The sequence below is a fragment of the Nothoprocta perdicaria genome, unplaced genomic scaffold, assembly GCF_003342845.1.
Source record: "Nothoprocta perdicaria isolate Ctin4 unplaced genomic scaffold, notPer1 scaffold_356, whole genome shotgun sequence".
Classification (NCBI taxonomy): domain Eukaryota; kingdom Metazoa; phylum Chordata; class Aves; order Tinamiformes; family Tinamidae; genus Nothoprocta; species Nothoprocta perdicaria.
In genome coordinates, this window is record NW_020455595.1 from 154,191 (window position 1) to 165,050 (window position 10,860).

General features: G+C 44.3%; 1 protein-coding gene across 1 annotated transcript in view; it reads right to left on the reverse strand.

The window, feature by feature from the left end:
- Positions 1-10,652, reverse strand: part of MAN1A1 (mannosidase alpha class 1A member 1) — a 133,859-nt gene extending 123,207 nt beyond the window's left edge. Inside the window, exon 1 of the mRNA XM_026044256.1 lies at positions 10,593-10,652. The gene's annotated coding sequence lies outside the window, so the exon portion shown is untranslated. The remainder of the gene's footprint in view (positions 1-10,592) is intronic.
- Between the last annotated feature and the right edge of the window lie 208 nt (positions 10,653-10,860).

The following is a 10,860-nucleotide window of genomic DNA, read 5'->3' on the forward strand; positions in this document are numbered from 1 at the left end:
GAGAGGAGAGGAGAGGAGAGGAGAGGAGAGGAGAGGAGAGGAGAGGAGAGGAGAGGGAGAAAATCTGATGCATGAGAAAAGGCCAAAGCAGATGGGTTTGCTCAAACTAGAGAAGGGGAGAAGTTTAATCACTGTCTCACCTACCTAATGATTGCATACTGAGAAAAGGGAGTTAAGCTCTTCTCAGTGGTGCATGGTGAAAGAAGAGGCAATGGTCACAAGTTGCAGCAAGAGAAATTCAAACTGGGTACAGTAATGATAATAATAAAAGAGACATATTTAACATCTTTAGAGACAGAAATGAGTCTTTCCAGAGAAGCTGCAGAATCTCCATTTTTGGAGATTTCCAAACTTCATTGCACAGGGCTCTGAGTAACCTGATTTGATTTTGAAGTCAGTACTTCTCTGAGCAAGAGATTGACCACATGTCTGAGAGGTCCCTTCCAACTTGAATTTTTATGATTTCTTTAAATGATGACATTACACAACATTATTAATATATTTCTACATGCTTGTGATGCATTCCATAATAACCACTGTGCTGAGCAGTTATTGCCCTCCACTTGGAAGAAAATTGGCAATCTTATTGCAAGGTTCAAACCATCAAAATAAGTCAGATTTTTTTTTTTTTTTTTTTTTTTTTTTAGGAATTATATTGACATCAAAATAAAAACCTGCAAGTGCTAAAAATAAAACTCAGTTTCTAGGAGTCTGAAACAGGAACCCCTACACTTCATAAAACCAACCATTGTGTTTCGTGATTAAATAGTTAAAATTTAGAACATCTTTCTTCATAGCAAGCAGGATCTAAATAAGGCAACAAAAGCACTTTTTCAGGCAGTAACCACCCGGACTGTCATAATCCATGTATCATATTATTATACATGGGATCTTCAAACAGACAGAGGAAGATTGCTTTCCCTCTATACAGGCTAGGAAAAATAATTAAGTGAGTCCGAGTTCCTCTCTGTCAGTAACAAAATTATTGGTAATAGTGGTAAGCAGAAGCTTGTGGGAAAGAACAACCAAAACTCCAGCATACATAAAGGCAGACAAATCACGTCCCCACAATGTTTTGAGATGTTTGGGCTGCATAATAAAACTGTGCTGTGGTTAACTGAAAACTTTTTTGTATATCATCTACTTTTTCAAGGCTTAGATTCATATAACAAAATTATCTGTGCAAAACTGTTAACTGCTGAAATCCAAGAATTGCTTTGCCCCAACTCCATGCTCTGCATTTTGCTAGCAGCATATATATATAATTACCTTTCCAATTTAGATGAGTATCTGTAAAGTCAATGCCTTTGACTCAAGGTACTTATTCAGATCAGAGCCTTACACGCAGCAGACTGCATCCTTGGGGACAGGCAAGGGAATTCATCCTTTACCAACTGCATGAAGTATTTGGCTCTCATGTAAAACATTTTTATAGAGAGATATGAATACATCTCTCTGTGTTACAYGCACAGACACACACACATACACACAGAGTCACCTCAGTGTTTGCACACATTCCTACACACCCACAAATACAGGGGCATTTTAAAGGCACTGCATGAAAATGCTGAAGGGCTTTCCTTCAGAGAGGCTGTTTTTCAAAATGCCCTTTTTGATCTGGGATGTCACCTTAGCCCTCGGCAAGATTTCCGTGAAGATTCAATTCTGGTTTGGTGCCATGCTAGCTCTAGAGCTCTAGAGAGTAAGACATAAAAATACCGCTCGACTTGCACTTTGGCACTACGCTACACCACACAGTTTCTCCACGGTGGTTCTTCAGGCAATCTCACCAAACCAAGGACAGCTTTGAAGTGCTATGACTTCTTAAACACACCATGAGTATAATTCTCCTGCTCTCAGTGATAACTAGGTTTCCTGTCACATGCTGGGGTGGGGAGGGAGGATATCAGTCACTCTAAGTTGTTAATATCYGTTTTTCTTCATTAAGCTCCAGTTTAAAGATATTACTATGTAGGTCCAAGACAAAATTTGCAGTGCAGTTCTCAGAGTCACAGATGGGTGGAGAACTATAACCACAATAACAAGCAGCAGATTTCCCTCCCGACAGCGTTTCAGGCAAAGCCTCATTCTGACTCTCACTACTTAGTACACCCGCAGATGTCAGAACTCAAAGGCAGCAAAAAAACTGACAGTGGAATTAAAGACTGGGTCTGCCTCTGGGTGTGCATATCAGTGAATAGTAAAATTGCTATCTCCTTAAGCACTCCTCTTCCACAGCATGCCTTTTTTTTTTTTTTTTTTTTTTTTTTTTTTTCTCCCCCTTGGTATTCTTTTACCCAAGCTACTTCCTATTTCCTTAGAAAAAACGGTTCCTCGAACAAAAGATGTTTATTATGCAGGGAGCTAAGCAAAAGGAAAATATGCAGATATATTAAAAATAAATACACATTAAAAAGCACTGAGTCTTAGTGCTAACTAAAGAARCAAGCCATCCTGTTCTAATGCAATTTTATTAGAATGTTTTAAAAACACACGTTGACTTTAAATAATTGAAAAAGCCACCTCACGTTGCCAAGCGATAAGATCATCACTAGACAAGGTAGATAATACAAATTTCTGGGGAAAGGAAAAAAAAAAAAAAAACAGATATTGCTCCTTGCTTCTCTAATCTTAYATATGAAACATATGCATCTAATGTAAATGCAAACAATACATCCTGTCCCATGAGAACTTCAAGAAAGCATGTCTTTACACAAAAAAATGCAGCTTCTTCTATCCAGCATTAGAGAAAAAAGCCAATTCTTCTGAGAGAATTTTTGAAAGGCACACAGGAAGTCTTTTAACAGCCAGATGTTCCCAAATCATTAGCTCATTCCGTGTACAGCATCTTTTTGGCCCTTCACTCAATATTGCCTTTTCTGTCTCTTCCAATTTTCATGTCTTTGCTTACCTTATTAGAGCTCTGTATTTAAATGAAGGGCTCAAGTCTCTTAGAAGTCAGACTTCTACCCGCGTGCTTTATCCCTTAAACAATGTAAAAGCCAAGATACACACAGATTCCAAGAGTGAGTGGGAGGACAAATGAAAGCAGATTTTACACTTGTAGTTACCTTTGCATAAGAAACCGCCTATCTCAATGCTCCTACACGGGCTGTGAGTGTTTAACGGTTTTAAGAATGTAACAGCAGGTTATGTGCTCATCCAATCTGTTGGAAAAGATTTTAAAATTAGAGGCATCAGAATGAGCAATACCTGTATCTTCATAAACGCCAGCTATAAAATCCAAGCAGCTTACAGAGGAGAATTATAGCAGGCTGTCATGTTACTTCTTATAGGCATTTCTGTGGTTACAACAGAGTTCAAATCAAACATTTCAAGATGCAAGAAAAGCAAGGCTGGAGTTTTACCACCCTGCTTGCCTTCCTTCTAGACAGCATTGGGCCAAAGCACAAGCATTCGAGTATTGTTCAAAACACTTGAGCTGGTGGCCTCAATGCTGACTCGAGGAATATCAAACTCAGCCTGTTCCTGTAGAAAACAGGGTGATGAAGGGCAGTTCAGCCCACAGCTGCCCATATGTGGTCTTAATCTCAAAAAAACAGCTTTAGGCCGACCCCAGCGAGCTCAAGCAAGAGATTTATAGCAGATAAGGACACAGAAGCAGCAGCCACCACACAGCACAGAGCAACAGCCCTTGGCTTAGTGTAGAACAACTTAACTGGGGCCAGGTAATCCTGGGCTGATCTTGACCCTGCTGCTGAAATGCCCAGTGATCTTGGACAAGTCACTAGACCCCCCTCACCCCTACTTTCTCATCACTACACTACTTTCTCATCAGGGGAARGTCTTTTGAATGCTATGGGAAGGGCTGCCAAGTGCTCTGCTATGGCGGTAGCTGTTGTAACACAGTTCTGTAACAGGCTTTCCTTTAATCTGCTTCAGGTAAACATGTGCTTTATTACACACCAATTATGTTTTCATAATTGGTCAAGTTATAAAAAGTCGTAGAGAAAGAGGAAGCTAGAGACACTTCTTACAAGTACACACACATTCTTTGTATCAGATATTTAAAAACCCTCACTTTTTGCATAAAGAAAGTATTCACACACACATGCACACAAGGATCCAGTATACTGAGTAACTGGTCCGTTGCTCACGTTGCTTAATTCATAGGCCCACCTACATAACTACTTTCTTTAAGCTTACAATGGCAGTTCTAGAAATAACTTAGAAATAAACCACAAAATTCCTCAAAGCGGAATGTCTAAAATGTACGTTAATAGTACAGTTTGTTACCAGAAATGCACAGTACCAGAACATTTCATCACCCTTATACCACCTCAGACTACAGTTCATTGCCAGAGAAGCGCTGTGCTGGCAGACAGCAGCAAGCACCAAACGAAAGCCACTCTCCTGAAGCATGAGAATGTTATTCCGCCAAATGAGATAGAAAGATGGATATTATTTAATGCATAAATAAAATTTGCCTGGTAAGGTATTCTATTTAAAGATGAAAACCACAGAAATTTACATCAACGCTGGCTCCACAAACTAAAAATTCCAGAAAACAAACTCCCTCAGGGATTCCTACAGCAGGATATTTGAGACGGCTTTCAGAGAAAGTCTGTGTGTCCAACAGCCATACATGTGGTAATATAATTAAGTTAATTATCCTTCATGTGCTGGCTCCTGCCTGTCCATGGTTTGCTTTCATGATTCTGTGTGTTCATTAATGAAAAAAAAAAAAAAAAAAAAAAAAAAAAAAAGCTACTGGTCCATCTGCCACAGTAGCACTTCTCCTCCAAGAGACATTTTTCAGCCTTAACAGTAGATTTTGATAAACAGGTGGACTTTTTCTGCTTCAGTTTGCCTGAAGCATAGAACTACAGCCTTAAGTAGTTGTATTCACCAACAGGACAATTTACTCCATTTCTCTAAGTTAACTGGCTGTCACGGACTGCTACATAACTATTAAATACAAGATCACTAGGAGAATCTAACTTGTGCCAGAAATTCTGGAGACGTTCCATTTTAAGTTCTACCTCACCCCTTTTTACCACCTTATTTACATTTTACCAGAAGAGTCTTGTGCGTCTAGAACTTGAGTTTTTGCCTCTACCTAAAACATGCGCATGGTTTTCAGCTGAGGAATAAATCACGTGCTTAGGGCTTTTTTTTTTTTTTTTTTTTTAAGCCATATGTTTTCCAGTGAAGATATTCAAGTCTTTTCATTTTCCTCACAGTCCTAGAGGATCCAGTTACACATGAAATTCAGTTAGTTTTGATAAATTTACCCATTGAGAATGTAGACCAAGCCTGAACATATTACCTCACATAAGAAAACAAAATAAATCCTTTTAATCAGCTCACAGAAAGCAGGTAAAGGCTGATGACAAGAACCAGCCATGGGAACTCATGCAAGTACCAAAGTTTCACATCCCCATCAATTGTGCACACTGTCACAGGCTGAGATACTCATCCATCTTATGAAAGAGGTTCCAGTGAGACCTGACAGAAACATCAAGTCATTGGAAGAGGCTGYCAGCTCCTCAAAAAACAGGGAGAACACAGCAGGCAACTCAAGAAACTCACCTGAACCATGGAGCTCCCAGAAAAGTGGGCACCAAGAAGTGGGCTGGAAACAGTCTTGAAAAAGGCTTCTCACTGACATTCTAGCAAATCACCCCACCACTGGGGCACATTAGGGTCTTGGGGCAGGAGATGCCCCAGTCCCACTCTGCCAAAGCCTCCACTTTGCTCCTGCTTCCAAATGCACTGGCCTAGTGGGGACAATTATTCTCTTTGAGCCCCACAGTGCTGTATCAGCCCTTCCAGGCAGGCTCAGAAAAGTCAGGAAAGGCTGGCAGGTTGAATTGGCTCTGCAAAGCTTCTAGCCAGCGCCAGTGCCAAGATATCTGCATAAGAGAGTCAGTGCATCAGGCGTGGTTGCTCAGATGAAACTTCTCTGCATCCTTCTCTGTCATTACCACTAAACAAGCAATTTAACCTATAATTTGGTGACATTTTAGACACTCTAAGATGCAGTACCCATCTGCAGCTGCCACTTCACAAGAACATGGATCTACCCAAAAAGTCTGGGAGAATGCTCACAAGCCCACTGTGGACTTCCCTAATAACTTAGGTATATTAGATACATACATGCCATTGGGCCATGCTGGATAATCTATATCCAGGCATCTAACTCAATAACTCAATACTATCTAAAAAAAAAAAAAAAAAAAAAAGCAGAAGTACAGAAGCATATGAGCAATGTCATTCAGGAAGGAAGACAATGTAAAACCCTCAAACCAAAATGTTGACATTAAGGTCAGAAAATACATAGAGAAAACCTTAACAATGAAAAAAAAAAMCAAAAACACTTGCATCAACATACTGCTAGGAATCACTGTTTCACTAACTCATTACATTACTTCCTTTACCTGTATCTTATTCTTAAAGAAACATACCAAAATGTCTTTTTGCTTTTGAACWAGGAACACCTTAAGAGGTGACCAGAACATTTTTAAAATCTTTTGCTTCCCCTCCTAGGCCCCACAATCTTCCTACCAATAAAAGTACTGTAAATTCCAGGAGAGAGGCCAGGGGTTCCAGTAATTACTGACACTGTAGGGTTTTTTCTCACTCTCTGTTCTGAAGAAAGGAGCTGGGAGCAGCAGCTTGCTGTCAGTGCAGGTCAGTGCAGCTGGTTCAGCCTTTGCCCTGCAAAGGTCACATGGTGGAGACTCCAACTTAAGGGCCAAGGTAGGTCAGATAAGTTCCTCAAACCACCTCCTCCTTTCCTCCTGAAAGGAAGGGCTTTGTTCCTCTTTCTCATTCCACCTGTTTCCTCCATGAGGTACAGCAGAAAGAAGCATGGAGGGGACTCTTCCATTAACCGCTTTGACTCAACAACATTCTAAGGAACTATCCAACTTCTTCTCACTGTTACCTTTCTGCTGGTTCAGTGAGTTTACCAGCTTTACATACCAAGGCAACCAAACCAAAGCAAGAAGTCTTGTTCTTCACACCTACTGTTCCCATGAGATCCCCCCAGGCCAGCAGTACCAGCAGAAGAACAAGTAGTGCCAGTGTGCAGGAAGGTACAKGGAGCTGAGGGCCCTTTCTCAGTGATGAGCTGCCCAGTGCACTTTTACCTTCACGCTTCTCTGTTATCAGGGAGTTYCCATCACACTCAAGTCCTGCTGGTCAAGTCCACATGAGATCTCTGATTATTTTTTATTCTCAAGCTCACGAGGATTCTGGTTTTGTTGCTGTTGTTTTTCCCCTTTTCAGATATTTCTGATTTTCCCTGCAACATTACTAAGCCTTCTTACTTACTCCACTGCTTTCCAATTAAGCTGCCACCACAGAAAACAAGTAATGGTGAAACTAAACAAACAAAACAAGCATGTAGGAAGCTCCAGAGTTCACGCTGCTAATGCAGCCTCAATTGGGCTCTTGCTTCAAAGACAGCATGAGATAACTTCCATCTGCCAAGTCTGTTTTGCTGCCTCATAACCACAGCACTGTCCAGCTCAAGGGTTTGATGCTTAGTAACGACAACAGAATTAGTGCATTAGTCTCTCTCATCCGGGACCTCTACCTCATTGACCACAAGGGTTAAAAGATGTGGAAGTGACTGAAGTGCTGGAAAGAATATGGAGCACAATCACATAACTTAGGCATGGGGTTCCAGTTTGCCAAGGCAGCTTTTATCCCACGCCTCAACAGCACCGTACAGTAATGCACCGAGCACCCAAGCTGGTCGCCCGGCTCAGGAGCAGCACGGCTGCATTAGTATGGTGCTCCACCAACACCACGAGCTCGCTGCTCAGCAGGATTAATTAGCCTGAGCAGAGTGCTGCGCTAATGTGATTATATTGCTCCTAGTACCTGAGCTAGCTCATTCATCCTTTTCAAGTCCTTTTCTCTGAAATGAAAGAGTTCAATTTTTGTTATTTTTCTAATACCTAAATAATTCAATCACTATTTTTATCCCCAGCCTCTTCCCAAGAGAGAGAGTTTGGACTTGCAAAAGATTCAGTCAGATTTCCCTAACCAAAACAGTGCATCTCCTGCCTTCCCAGCCCATCTCYGATTTCTCTGTCCTCTGCTAATCACTGCTTCAGCTCACATCAAACTGTCACCTTTTGCATACTACCTATGCATTTGCAATCCATTTCTGGTGTTATTCTTGATGTCACTGTTGGTTGCAGCCAGACAAGGACTGTTCCCATCAGAAACACCAAAACATGGTCAGAGTCTCCATTACCTTCCTTTACCCCTAGCTAGTCGGTGACTGAGTGACAGAACAACAACACCAACCACAACCTCCTCATTCAGCCCCAGGTTCCAGGCAGGACACAAAAAACCAGCAACTCGCATGAGATGGTGGTGGTACCAGACCCTGCTCCATGGCACGGAGACTCCAGAGCATCGCTGAGCTGGCCTGGAGGGCTCAGGGACTAACAGAACACAACTCCTTGCTGATATGCTCGAAAGCAGCTGTACCGCTTTGTTGAAAGGGGTTGTTTTTTCCTGAAACATTTGGCCTGAGGAAGACACTCAGTACAGGCAACATCAGAACAGCCATTAAAAAAAAAAAAAAAAAAAAAAAAAAAAAAAAAAAAAAAAGGCAGAAAAAAGCGGAGTCAACAGCAACCAACAGCAGTTTATAACAGGAAGTATTGGGCAAACTTCATTGCAGGCAGCACGGCCAGATCTCCTTCCAACGGCCGTGTGCAGTTCCTCCTGCGAGGAGAAACAGGGCTCCCACTCGCAACGGGCTCAGGCCCCAAGAGGGGCTGCGCGGGCACAAGGAGGCTGCGGAAGCGGCACCGCGCACACGGCTCCGACCGCGGCACCATCCTGCCACGGGGCAGCGGGGCCTCCAGTGCCCGCCTCGCCGCTCCGCAAGCTCTGTGGGACTCTCTTGGGTTCAAGAGGCCACAGAAGCAGAAAGAGCCTTCAAAGTTTGCGCCACCTGCTTGCAAGCGCAAGGCAACCTGAGAGGGATCCTGAGCTGGCGGTTCCCTCAGCCYGCCTGCATGCGCAGTTGAATACAAAGTTCAGACTTGTAAAAAAGTTACAATTTATTTCTAAAAGCCCTGTAGATTAGAAGTGTAACTTGCCAGTAAAGATACAATTTAAAAAGAAAAAAAAGTGTAGCAGGCATTGGAAAGACATGGAAAATAGTAACAGAACAAAAACAGCAGTAAAGCAGCAATATATGTAACAATGGGTATCTAAGAAAACAAGTTAACAMAGAATAGGAAACACTGTTTTAATGTCAGGGAGAAAAAATAAAAGCAAGGCTTACTCTTCAGAAAAGGAAAGAAAGAAATGAAGAATGATGAAGTAAGCACTATGTTAAGTTCAGATACTAAATCAGGAGAGGAAACTCCCAGAAGTAACAGAAATAAAATTAAACATACTAAGACATGAAGAAAATAGAGATCTGAAAACTCCGCACAGTCTTTCTGTCATTTCCTATGCTTGCATTGCCAGAYATCTGGTTTGGGGGGTTGTTAGACTGTCAGGGGCTGCTGCGGGAAACAGGCAAGAAAGAAGAGTGATGGGATGGAAAGACGTACAAGGGTATTTATGTACTTAAGTATGTATATGTACAGACACACAMATACAAATGTATGTATTTCAGTATATTAAAGGATAGTTGGACTAGTTGCCATAGCAAAAAGCAGAAACATACTTAAGTTCTACCTTCTTCCCTCAGCTTATTTACTTGTTGCACGGGAAGTGCCAGCTCCTTCCCACCCCAAACGCAGCACAGCAGCTACACCGCTCTGAAGAGTCCAGAATGGCAACTCCAGAGCCCTGGAAAACCCGTTTGCCGGTACTTTTACTTGTTCCATGTGGCTCGGGGAGGCTGCGTGTGGCAGTGAAAAGGAGATAAGTCTCTCACACACTTTTCGCCAGATCTGTAACACACACTGAGAGCTTCTCCCCTCAAGACACCTCCGCACTGGCATCCCCTGCTCATGACCACTGCGCTGTTCGCTAACGCACTTGGAGCTGCGGAGAGGACTCCAAAGCCCCAACTCGAGACGTGCAAGTGCTTGTTATTTGACATGTGGGTGATGTCAGTGCTCGCTCCTCATACCGCTCAGTGCAAGCGCACAAACACATACGCACGAGTTTCAGCCTCTCTCCCGTCCCTTTCCCGTCCCCGCGGAAGAGGGGACACGGCAACTAGCCACTAATTCACCAACCCTGATCCCCGCAACCAGATGTGGGATGAAAAAAGCAGCCAGTAAGGAGGGCAAGTTGGGCTGCGCACCAGGCAAAACCCTATCGAAGGAGCCCCGCTGAGACCCTCTCTGAGGCACCGCGTACGCGGGATTTCCGCAAGGAGCCCCTTGGGAAGGGGCTCGAGGGCGCCGCGCACGGGGCAGAGCTGAGAGGAACTTGTCACGCGCGGGGCAGCCGCGCGGCCACACGAACTTCGGAGCACCCCTAACCCGCTCGCGACCGCGCCCGGAGGGGGGAAATAAAAGAAAACCCCGCACGGGGAGCGCAGGACGGCGGCGGCCCCGGTGCTGCGCGGGGCTGCGGCCGCTCCGTCGGGGCTGCGCCCCGGGGCGCTCCCTGCGCGCTCGCTGCGCGGCACGCACCTCCTTGATCTTGTCCCTGCGCTGCCGCACGGCGGGGTCGGCGGGCTCCTGCCCCACGGCGCCCGCGGGCTGGCGGAAGGGGCGCCGGGGCAGCCCCGCGGCGGCCGCCTCCTTCCTGCCGCGGGCGTCCTGCGCGAGTTTCTCCTTGTCCTGGCGGATGTCCCTGCGGATCTCCTCGGGCAGCTTCTGCAGCGTCTCCTTGGCCTCCCGCAGGGCCCGCTCGTGGTCGGCGCGGATCCGCGCCAGGCTGCCCGCCGAGCCGGGCGCC